Consider the following 11,835-nt stretch of genomic DNA (forward strand, 5'->3'; position numbering starts at 1 on the left):
CCTTGGGGTTCCTGCCGGGGGCGGGCAGCATACATATGTCCGTTCCGTGTGAGCCACCGGAGATATGTCAGAGCCCGTACGCCCCCCGCACTCACCCTTAAAGGCCCGCAAGCCCTTGGGGTTCCTGCCGGGGGCGGGCAGCATACATATGTCCGTTCCGTGGGAGCCACCGGAGATATGTCAGAGCCCGTACGCCCCCCGCACTCACCCTTAAAGGCCCGCAAGCCCTTGGGGTTCCTGCCGGGGGCGGGCAGCATACATATGTCCGTTCCGTGGGAACCACCGGGGAGATGTCAGAGCCCGTGAAACCCCGAAAGACAGACCCTTAAAGGCCCGCAAGCCCTTGGGGTGAACGTCTGGGGCGGGCAGCATACATACACCCCGGTCGGGAACCACAGGGAGGTGAGGTCAGAGCCCGTGAAACCCCGAAAGACAGACCCTTAAAGGCCCGCAAGCCCTTGGGGTGAACGTCTGGGGCGGGCAGCATACACACTCTCCACGGCGGGCCGCGAAGACTTAGCGGGCGCAGCCGCCGGAGCGGGCCGCCGACGAGGCCTGAAACGCGGGGTGCGGCCGGGACCGTTCCCCCCCTTGCATTTCGCTGGATGATCAGACAGTCGCAAAGAACCGTCTGAAAATCCCGGGCCAAGTCCAGAAAGTGTCCGTAAAAGAGCTAGCGGGGCCCAGCCACTTTCCTCCAGCAAGTGCCCTTAGCTCAGTTTTGACCTCTCTCATTGCACTAAGTGTCTTCAAAAACCCAGTTCCTGTATTTCCCCCGGCACCGTAGAGAAATGCTGACAGCCTGGAACACTGTGGCGGCTGCACACGGCACTCCCATGCCCGCCGCGAGCAGCCTAGCCCCGCCTCAGACCCGCGAGAACCGCCCATCGGCACACGGCCCGCTGTGCGCCCGAGCCGTTTGGTGTAAAAACTGTCCAAAAGTGGTTTCGACCACTTAGGAACATCGTAGAGACTCGAAATAAAAAGGATTTTGTTGGAAAAGCGATTCTGAGGAAGGCTGTGTTAAAATTAATTTCGGGAAATGTCGTTTACCCCCCCCCAAATGGCTCCGAAGTACCCCCCCCCCACCCCCCCCCTAAAAAACCGTGTTCCGGGGGTTTTTCGAGAAAACAAACACACGGGGTATATAGAGGGGACTGAGACGAATCGAATGACGTGCTTTGCAAAGAAATCGGGGGCTCACAGCCCCCCCAGGAGAGGTTCAAAAGTCGGAGGACTGGTCACCTAACTCCCATTGAAGTCAATGGGGGAAAAATGAAAACTGTCAAAAAGGCTTAAAATGGTTCAAAAACCCACTGGGGCAGTAGATAATCATCCTATTTGAATTTTAAAAGTCTTAGTTTGGCGAAAAAATACCTTTTAATAATTGTTTTAGGGGTCAGAAAAATCAGCTCCGGCTGCCTGGTCACCTAGGGGAGATAGAAAATTTTTCTAAGTTTTTCACTCGGCCGCCTGGTCCCCTAACTCGAAAATTTTAAAGTGCTCCCATCGGTCCCGGGATAGGGTGGCTGATAGCTGGGAGCCCCCTGAGCACTGCCCCGGTGTTAGTTTTCGGAGAAATGCCCCCGTTGATTTGTTATGATTTTTTTTCCGCCGGCCGCCTGGTCGCCCTAATGCAAAGTCAATGGGAGTGAGGAGATAGAAAATTTTTCAAAGTTTTTCACTCGGCCGCCTGGTCCCCTGACTCGAAAATTTTAAAGTGCTCCCATCGGTCCCGGGATAGGGTGGCTGATAGCTGGGAGCCCCCTGAGCACAGCCCCGGTGTTAGTTTTCGGAGAAATGCCCCCGTTGATTTGTTATGATTTTTTTTCCGCCGGCCGCCTGGTCGCCCTAATGTAAAGTCAATGGGAGTGAGGAGATAGAACATTTTTCAAAGTTTTTCACCCGGCCCCAAACGGCTCCAAAACACACTGGGGCTGTGGCTGGGACTCTCACCAGGACTGCCCCCTACTTTATTTCTGGATTAAAAAGCATTCTATATTAATTTTTCGATTTTTGGGACCCGGGACGCCTGGTCACCTAACTCCCCTTCTATCCCTATGGGGGGGGGACGGGGACATCGAAAACGCTCCCATCGCCGCCGAGGCACGCTGCGGGGACTCTCCCTACCATCGCCCCATGCTTCCTTTGAAGAATATATGACGTTTTTCAATTTTCACCGACATTTGAAAATCAAAACTTCAGAACATTTCATAGTTATTCTCAATGGGTTGTCTAGGGGCACACATCTCTAAACTGGGGGAAATGCTCAAAATGATTAAAAAGAAAAACAATGCCCCCAGACCCGGGGGGCTGATAGCTGGGAGCCCCCTGAGCACAGCCCCGGTGTTAGTTTTCGGAGAAATGCCCCCGTTGATTTGTTATGATTTTTTTTCCGCCGGCCGCCTGGTCGCCCTAATGTAAAGTCAATGGGAGTGAGGAGATAGAATATTTTTCAAAGTTTTTCACTCGGCCGTCTGGTCCCCTGACTCGAAAATTTTAAAGTGCTCCCATCGGTCCCGGGATAGGGTGGCTGATAGCTGGGAGCCCCCTGAGCACAGCCCCGGTGTTAGTTTTCGGAGAAATGCCCCCGTTGATTTGTTATGATTTTTTTTCCGCCGGCCGCCTGGTCGCCCTAATGTAAAGTCAATGGGAGTGAGGAGATAGAATATTTTTCAAAGTTTTTCACTCGGCCGTCTGGTCCCCTGACTCGAAAATTTTAAAGTGCTCCCATCGGTCCCGGGATAGGGTGGCTGATAGCTGGGAGCCCCCTGAGCACAGCCCCGGTGTTAGTTTTCGGAGAAATGCCCCCGTTGATTTGTTATGATTTTTTTTCCGCCGGCCGCCTGGTCGCCCTAATGTAAAGTCAATGGGAGTGAGGAGATAGAATATTTTTCAAAGTTTTTCACTCGGCCGTCTGGTCCCCTGACTCGAAAATTTTAAAGTGCTCCCATCGGTCCCAGACCCGGGTGGCCACGAGGTGGGACCCCCCTGAGCACTGCCCCGGTGTTAGTTTTCGGAGAAATGCCCCCGTTGATTTGTTATGATTTTTTTTCCGCCGGCCGCCTGGTCGCCCTAATGTAAAGTCAATGGGAGTGAGGAGATAGAATATTTTTCAAAGTTTTTCACTCGGCCGTCTGGTCCCCTGACTCGAAAATTTTAAAGTGCTCCCATCGGTCCCAGACCCGGGTGGCCACGAGGTGGGACCCCCCTGAGCACTGCCCCGGTGTTAGTTTTCGGAGAAATGCCCCCGTTGATTTGTTATGATCCGTAGTTGCCGGCCGGCCGCCCGGCATTGCTCTATCGGATGGAGCGTGGGCTGGCTATGGGAGATTTAGCGATTTTCGGAACCGGCCCCGATCGCCCCCCAAACCGGGTGGCCACGAGGTGGGACCCCCCTGAGCACTGCCCCGGTGTTAGTTTTCGGAGAAATGCCCCCGTTGATTTGTTATGATCCGTAGTTGCCGGCCGGCCGCCCGGCATTGCTCTATCGGATGGAGCGTGGGCTGGCTATGGGAGATTTAGCGATTTTCGGAACCGGCCCCGATCGCCCCCCAAACCGGGTGGCCACGAGGTGGGACCCCCCTGAGCACTGCCCCGGTGTTAGTTTTCCGAGAAATGCCCCCGTTGATTTGTTATGATCCGTAGTTGCCGGCCGGCCGCCCGGCAGTGCTCTATCGGATGGAGCGTGGGCTGGCTATGGGAGATTTAGCGATTTTCGGAACCGGCCCCGATCGCCCCCCAAACCGGGTGGCCACGAGGTGGGACCCCCCTGAGCACTGCCCCGGTGTTAGTTTTCCGAGAAATGCCCCCGTTGATTTGTTATGATCCGTAGTTGCCGGCCGGCCGCCCGGCAGTGCTCTATCGGATGGAGCGTGGGCTGGCTATGGGAGATTTAGCGATTTTCGGAACCGGCCCCGATCGCCCCCCAAACCGGGTGGCCACGAGGTGGGACCCCCCTGAGCACTGCCCCGGTGTTAGTTTTCGGAGAAATGCCCCCGTTGATTTGTTATGATCCGTAGTTGCCGGCCGGCCGCCCGGCAGTGCTCTATCGGATGGAGCGTGGGCTGGCTATGGGAGATTTAGCGATTTTCGGAACCGGCCCCGATCGCCCCCCAAACCGGGTGGCCACGAGGTGGGACCCCCCTGAGCACTGCCCCGGTGTTAGTTTTCGGAGAAATGCCCCCGTTGATTTGTTATGATCCGTAGTTGCCGGCCGGCCGCCCGGCAGTGCTCTATCGGATGGAGCGTGGGCTGGCTATGGGAGATTTAGCGATTTTCGGAACCGGCCCCGATCGCCCCCCAAACCGGGTGGCCACGAGGTGGGACCCCCCTGAGCACTGCCCCGGTGTTAGTTTTCCGAGAAATGCCCCCGTTGATTTGTTATGATCCGTAGTTGCCGGCCGGCCGCCCGGCAGTGCTCTATCGGATGGAGCGTGGGCTGGCTATGGGAGATTTAGCGATTTTCGGAACCGGCCCCGATCGCCCCCCAAACCGGGTGGCCACGAGGTGGGACCCCCCTGAGCACTGCCCCGGTGTTAGTTTTCCGAGAAATGCCCCCGTTGATTTGTTATGATCCGTAGTTGCCGGCCGGCCGCCCGGCAGTGCTCTATCGGATGGAGCGTGGGCTGGCTATGGGAGATTTAGCGATTTTCGGAACCGGCCCCGATCGCCCCCCAAACCGGGTGGCCACGAGGTGGGACCCCCCTGAGCACTGCCCCGGTGTTAGTTTTCGGAGAAATGCCCCCGTTGATTTGTTATGATCCGTAGTTGCCGGCCGGCCGCCCGGCAGTGCTCTATCGGATGGAGCGTGGGCTGGCTATGGGAGATTTAGCGATTTTCGGAACCGGCCCCGATCGCCCCCCAAACCGGGTGGCCACGAGGTGGGACCCCCCTGAGCACTGCCCCGGTGTTAGTTTTCGGAGAAATGCCCCCGTTGATTTGTTATGATCCGTAGTTGCCGGCCGGCCGCCCGGCAGTGCTCTATCGGATGGAGCGTGGGCTGGCTATGGGAGATTTAGCGATTTTCGGAACCGGCCCCGATCGCCCCCCAAACCGGGTGGCCACGAGGTGGGACCCCCCTGAGCACTGCCCCGGTGTTAGTTTTCCGAGAAATGCCCCCGTTGATTTGTTATGATCCGTAGTTGCCGGCCGGCCGCCCGGCAGTGCTCTATCGGATGGAGCGTGGGCTGGCTATGGGAGATTTAGCGATTTTCGGAACCGGCCCCGATCGCCCCCCAAACCGGGTGGCCACGAGGTGGGACCCCCCTGAGCACTGCCCCGGTGTTAGTTTTCCGAGAAATGCCCCCGTTGATTTGTTATGATTATTTTTCGCCCAGGCGATGTGCCTTTTCATTTTGTTTTGCACTTTCCTTCATTCCTTGGTGCATGCTACCATCTAACGGACACATTTCGGTACTGCAGTTTGAAAGTAATTTCCCCGTCTAGGGATCTCTCAATGCCCTGGGCTGCGAAAGGAGGGCAAGGACACCCTATGTTCTCATGAGTGCAAAGCCCCCCCGGCTTCAAGGCATTCCAAAAGGAAAACCGGAGACACTGCTGTACACACACACACACACACACACACACACACACACACACACACACACAGAGAGAGAGAGAGAGAGAGAGAGAGATAGAGAGAGAGTAGTCACACAGTGGAATAAACTCCCCAGCGATGTGGTAGAAGCTGAAAGTTGGGGAACATTGTGATGGTCTATATTTCTTGGCAGATAATAAAAGATGCTCTTATCATGCCTCCGTTGATGTGTTATGATCCATAGGTTGCCGGCCGCCCGGCATTGCTCTGATCGGATGGACCGTGGGCTGCCTATGGCAGAGTATGGGCGATTCTTCAGCCGGCCCCGATGGCCCCCCAAACCGGGTGGCCACGAGGTGGGACCCCCCTGAGCACTGCCCCGGTGTTAGTTTTCCGAGAAATGCCCCCGTTGATTTGTTATGATTTTTTTTCCGCCGGCCGCCTGGTCGCCCTAATGCAAAGTCAATGGGAGTGAGGAGATAGAAAATTTTTCAAAGTTTTTCACTCGGCCGCCTGGTCCCCTGACTCGAAAATTTTAAAGTGCTCCCATCGGTCCCGGGATAGGGTGGCTGATAGCTGGGAGCCCCCTGAGCACAGCCCCGGTGTTAGTTTTCGGAGAAATGCCCCCGTTGATTTGTTATGATTTTTTTTCCGCCGGCCGCCTGGTCGCCCTAATGTAAAGTCAATGGGAGTGAGGAGATAGAACATTTTTCAAAGTTTTTCACCCGGCCCCAAACGGCTCCAAAACACACTGGGGCTGTGGCTGGGACTCTCACCAGGACTGCCCCCTACTTTATTTCTGGATTAAAAAGCATTCTATATTAATTTTTCGATTTTTGGGACCCGGGACGCCTGGTCACCTAACTCCCCTTCTATCCCTATGGGGGGGGGACGGGGACATCGAAAACGCTCCCATCGCCGCCGAGGCACGCTGCGGGGACTCTCCCTACCATCGCCCCATGCTTCCTTTGAAGAATATATGACGTTTTTCAATTTTCACCGACATTTGAAAATCAAAACTTCAGAACATTTCATAGTTATTCTCAATGGGTTGTCTAGGGGCACACATCTCTAAACTGGGGGAAATGCTCAAAATGATTAAAAAGAAAAACAATGCCCCCAGACCCGGGGGGCTGATAGCTGGGAGCCCCCTGAGCACAGCCCCGGTGTTAGTTTTCGGAGAAATGCCCCCGTTGATTTGTTATGATTTTTTTTCCGCCGGCCGCCTGGTCGCCCTAATGTAAAGTCAATGGGAGTGAGGAGATAGAATATTTTTCAAAGTTTTTCACTCGGCCGTCTGGTCCCCTGACTCGAAAATTTTAAAGTGCTCCCATCGGTCCCGGGATAGGGTGGCTGATAGCTGGGAGCCCCCTGAGCACAGCCCCGGTGTTAGTTTTCGGAGAAATGCCCCCGTTGATTTGTTATGATTTTTTTTCCGCCGGCCGCCTGGTCGCCCTAATGTAAAGTCAATGGGAGTGAGGAGATAGAATATTTTTCAAAGTTTTTCACTCGGCCGTCTGGTCCCCTGACTCGAAAATTTTAAAGTGCTCCCATCGGTCCCGGGATAGGGTGGCTGATAGCTGGGAGCCCCCTGAGCACAGCCCCGGTGTTAGTTTTCGGAGAAATGCCCCCGTTGATTTGTTATGATTTTTTTTCCGCCGGCCGCCTGGTCGCCCTAATGTAAAGTCAATGGGAGTGAGGAGATAGAATATTTTTCAAAGTTTTTCACTCGGCCGTCTGGTCCCCTGACTCGAAAATTTTAAAGTGCTCCCATCGGTCCCAGACCCGGGTGGCCACGAGGTGGGACCCCCCTGAGCACTGCCCCGGTGTTAGTTTTCGGAGAAATGCCCCCGTTGATTTGTTATGATTTTTTTTCCGCCGGCCGCCTGGTCGCCCTAATGTAAAGTCAATGGGAGTGAGGAGATAGAACATTTTTCAAAGTTTTTCACCCGGCCCCAAACGGCTCCAAAACACACTGGGGCTGTGGCTGGGACTCTCACCAGGACTGCCCCCTACTTTATTTCTGGATTAAAAAGCATTCTATATTAATTTTTCGATTTTTGGGACCCGGGACGCCTGGTCACCTAACTCCCCTTCTATCCCTATGGGGGGGGGACGGGGACATCGAAAACGCTCCCATCGCCGCCGAGGCACGCTGCGGGGACTCTCCCTACCATCGCCCCATGCTTCCTTTGAAGAATATATGACGTTTTTCAATTTTCACCGACATTTGAAAATCAAAACTTCAGAACATTTCATAGTTATTCTCAATGGGTTGTCTAGGGGCACACATCTCTAAACTGGGGGAAATGCTCAAAATGATTAAAAAGAAAAACAATGCCCCCAGACCCGGGGGGCTGATAGCTGGGAGCCCCCTGAGCACAGCCCCGGTGTTAGTTTTCGGAGAAATGCCCCCGTTGATTTGTTATGATTTTTTTTCCGCCGGCCGCCTGGTCGCCCTAATGTAAAGTCAATGGGAGTGAGGAGATAGAATATTTTTCAAAGTTTTTCACTCGGCCGTCTGGTCCCCTGACTCGAAAATTTTAAAGTGCTCCCATCGGTCCCGGGATAGGGTGGCTGATAGCTGGGAGCCCCCTGAGCACAGCCCCGGTGTTAGTTTTCGGAGAAATGCCCCCGTTGATTTGTTATGATTTTTTTTCCGCCGGCCGCCTGGTCGCCCTAATGTAAAGTCAATGGGAGTGAGGAGATAGAATATTTTTCAAAGTTTTTCACTCGGCCGTCTGGTCCCCTGACTCGAAAATTTTAAAGTGCTCCCATCGGTCCCGGGATAGGGTGGCTGATAGCTGGGAGCCCCCTGAGCACAGCCCCGGTGTTAGTTTTCGGAGAAATGCCCCCGTTGATTTGTTATGATTTTTTTTCCGCCGGCCGCCTGGTCGCCCTAATGTAAAGTCAATGGGAGTGAGGAGATAGAATATTTTTCAAAGTTTTTCACTCGGCCGTCTGGTCCCCTGACTCGAAAATTTTAAAGTGCTCCCATCGGTCCCAGACCCGGGTGGCCACGAGGTGGGACCCCCCTGAGCACTGCCCCGGTGTTAGTTTTCGGAGAAATGCCCCCGTTGATTTGTTATGATTTTTTTTCCGCCGGCCGCCTGGTCGCCCTAATGTAAAGTCAATGGGAGTGAGGAGATAGAATATTTTTCAAAGTTTTTCACTCGGCCGTCTGGTCCCCTGACTCGAAAATTTTAAAGTGCTCCCATCGGTCCCAGACCCGGGTGGCCACGAGGTGGGACCCCCCTGAGCACTGCCCCGGTGTTAGTTTTCGGAGAAATGCCCCCGTTGATTTGTTATGATCCGTAGTTGCCGGCCGGCCGCCCGGCATTGCTCTATCGGATGGAGCGTGGGCTGGCTATGGGAGATTTAGCGATTTTCGGAACCGGCCCCGATCGCCCCCCAAACCGGGTGGCCACGAGGTGGGACCCCCCTGAGCACTGCCCCGGTGTTAGTTTTCGGAGAAATGCCCCCGTTGATTTGTTATGATCCGTAGTTGCCGGCCGGCCGCCCGGCAGTGCTCTATCGGATGGAGCGTGGGCTGGCTATGGGAGATTTAGCGATTTTCGGAACCGGCCCCGATCGCCCCCCAAACCGGGTGGCCACGAGGTGGGACCCCCCTGAGCACTGCCCCGGTGTTAGTTTTCGGAGAAATGCCCCCGTTGATTTGTTATGATCCGTAGTTGCCGGCCGGCCGCCCGGCAGTGCTCTATCGGATGGAGCGTGTGCTGGCTATGGGAGATTTAGCGATTTTCGGAACCGGCCCCGATCGCCCCCCAAACCGGGTGGCCACGAGGTGGGACCCCCCTGAGCACTGCCCCGGTGTTAGTTTTCGGAGAAATGCCCCCGTTGATTTGTTATGATCCGTAGTTGCCGGCCGGCCGCCCGGCATTGCTCTATCGGATGGAGCGTGGGCTGGCTATGGGAGATTTAGCGATTTTCGGAACCGGCCCCGATCGCCCCCCAAACCGGGTGGCCACGAGGTGGGACCCCCCTGAGCACTGCCCCGGTGTTAGTTTTCGGAGAAATGCCCCCGTTGATTTGTTACGATTATTTTTCGCCCAGGCGATGTGCCTTTTCATTTTGTTTTGCACTTTCCTTCATTCCTTGGTGCATGCTACCATCTAACGGACACATTTCGGTACTGCAGTTTGAAAGTAATTTCCCCGTCTAGGGATCTCTCTCTCGTCTAGGGACACTGCTGTACACACACACACACACACACACACACACACACACACACACACACACACACACACACACACACAGTGAGAGAGAGGGAGAGATAGAGAGAGAGAGAGGTGGAGAGGGAGAGAGAGGTGGAGATAGAGAGATGGAGATAGAGATGGAGATAGAGAGAGATGGAGATAGAGAGAGAGATGGAGATGGAGAGAGAGATGGTGATAGAGAGATAGAGATAGAGAGAGAGATGGTGATAGAGAGAGAGATGGTGATAGAGAGATGGAGATAGAGAGAGAGATGGTGATAGAGAGAGAGTCGTCACACTCTGGAACAAACTCCCCAGAAGCTGAAAGTTGGGGAACATTATGATGATCTTTATTTCTTGGCAGATAATAAATGATGATCTTACAGAGGGCGACTTACAACACCAGTGCAAACATACAGCGAAGGACAAGGCATCAATCGCGACAGAATCCCTTGAGTTAAAGCAGCAGATTCAGAATAACACACGTCAAAACAGACTGGAGACTAAAACGAGCACGAAAGGTGTCGAATATGTGGCCTCCTCTCGCTTGTAAACTCTCTCGTGTTCCTGTCGATGGGGTCGGCGGCTCGGGGCAGCGGCCTAGCAGCAGCAGGCAGGCCACCCGGCTGCCTGGGGCTGACCTCCGGGGCAGGCAGGCAGGCTGACCTCCAGGGCAGGCAGGCAGGCAGGCAGGCAGACCTCCAGGGCTAACAGGCTGACCTCCAGGGCTGGCAGGCTGACCTCCAGGGCTGGAAGGCAGGATGGCAGACCTCCAGGGCAGGCAGGCAGGCAGGCAGGCAGGCAGGCAGACCTCCAGGGCTGGCAGGGAGACCTCCAGGGCTGGCAGGCAGGCAGGCAGGGCTGTGTGGCTGGGGAGGGCAGGCTGGCAGGCAGGTAGGCCGTGCTGCTGCCAGGGCTGGAAGGCTGACCTCCAGGGCAGGCAGGCAGGCAGACCTCCAGGGCAGGCAGGCAGGTAGGCCGTGCTGCTGCCAGGGCTGGCAGGCTGACCTCCAGGGCAGGCAGGCAGGCAGGCAGACCTCCAGGGCTGGCAGGCTGACCTCCAGGGCAGGCAGGCAGGCAGGCAGGCAGACCTCCAGGGCTAACAGGCTGACCTCCAGGGCTGGCAGGCTGACCTCCAGGGCTGGAAGGCAGGATGGCAGACCTCCAGGGCAGGCAGGCAGGCAGGCAGGCAGGCAGGCAGACCTCCAGGGCTGGCAGGGAGACCTCCAGGGCTGGCAGGCAGGCAGGCAGGGCTGTGTGGCTGGGGAGGGCAGGCTGGCAGGCAGGTAGGCCGTGCTGCTGCCAGGGCTGGAAGGCTGACCTCCAGGGCAGGCAGGCAGGCAGACCTCGAGGGCAGGCAGGCAGGTAGGCCGTGCTGCTACCAGGGCAGGCAGGCAGACCTCCAGGGCTAACAGGCTGACCTCCAGGGCAGGCAGTGCTGCTACCAGGGCTGGATAGCAGACCTCCAGGGCTGGATAGCAGACCTCCAGGGCTAACAGGCAGACCTCCAGGGCTGGCAGGCAGGCAGGCAGACCTCCAGGGCAGGCAGTGCTGCTACCAGGGCTGGATAGCAGACCTCCAGGGCAGGCAGTGCTGCTACCAGGGCAGGCAGTGCTGCTGCCAGGGCTGGATGGCAGGCAGGCAGACCTCCAGGGCTAACAGGCTGACCTCCAGGGCAGGCAGGCAGACCTCCAGGGCTAACAGGCTGACCTCCAGGGCAGGCAGTGCTGCTACCAGGGCAGGCAGGCTGTCCTCCAGGGCTGGATAGCAGACCTCCAGGGCAGGCAGTGCTGCCACCAGGGCAGGCAGGCTGTCCTCCAGGGCTGGATAGCAGACCTCCAGGGCAGGCAGTGCTGCTACCAGGGCAGGCAGGCTGTCCTCCAGGGCTGGATAGCAGACCTCCAGGGCAGGCAGTGCTGCTACCAGGGCAGGCAGTGCTGCTGCCAGGGCTGGATGGCAGGCAGGCAGACCTCCAGGGCTGGATAGCAGACCTCCAGGGCTAACAGGCTGACCTCCAGGGCTGGCAGGCTGACCTCCAGGGCTGGAAGGCAGGATGGCAGACCTCCAGGGCAGGCAGGCA

The sequence above is a fragment of the Amia ocellicauda genome, unplaced genomic scaffold, assembly GCF_036373705.1.
Source record: "Amia ocellicauda isolate fAmiCal2 unplaced genomic scaffold, fAmiCal2.hap1 HAP1_SCAFFOLD_261, whole genome shotgun sequence".
In the NCBI taxonomy this organism is placed as follows: Eukaryota; Metazoa; Chordata; class Actinopteri; order Amiiformes; family Amiidae; genus Amia; species Amia ocellicauda.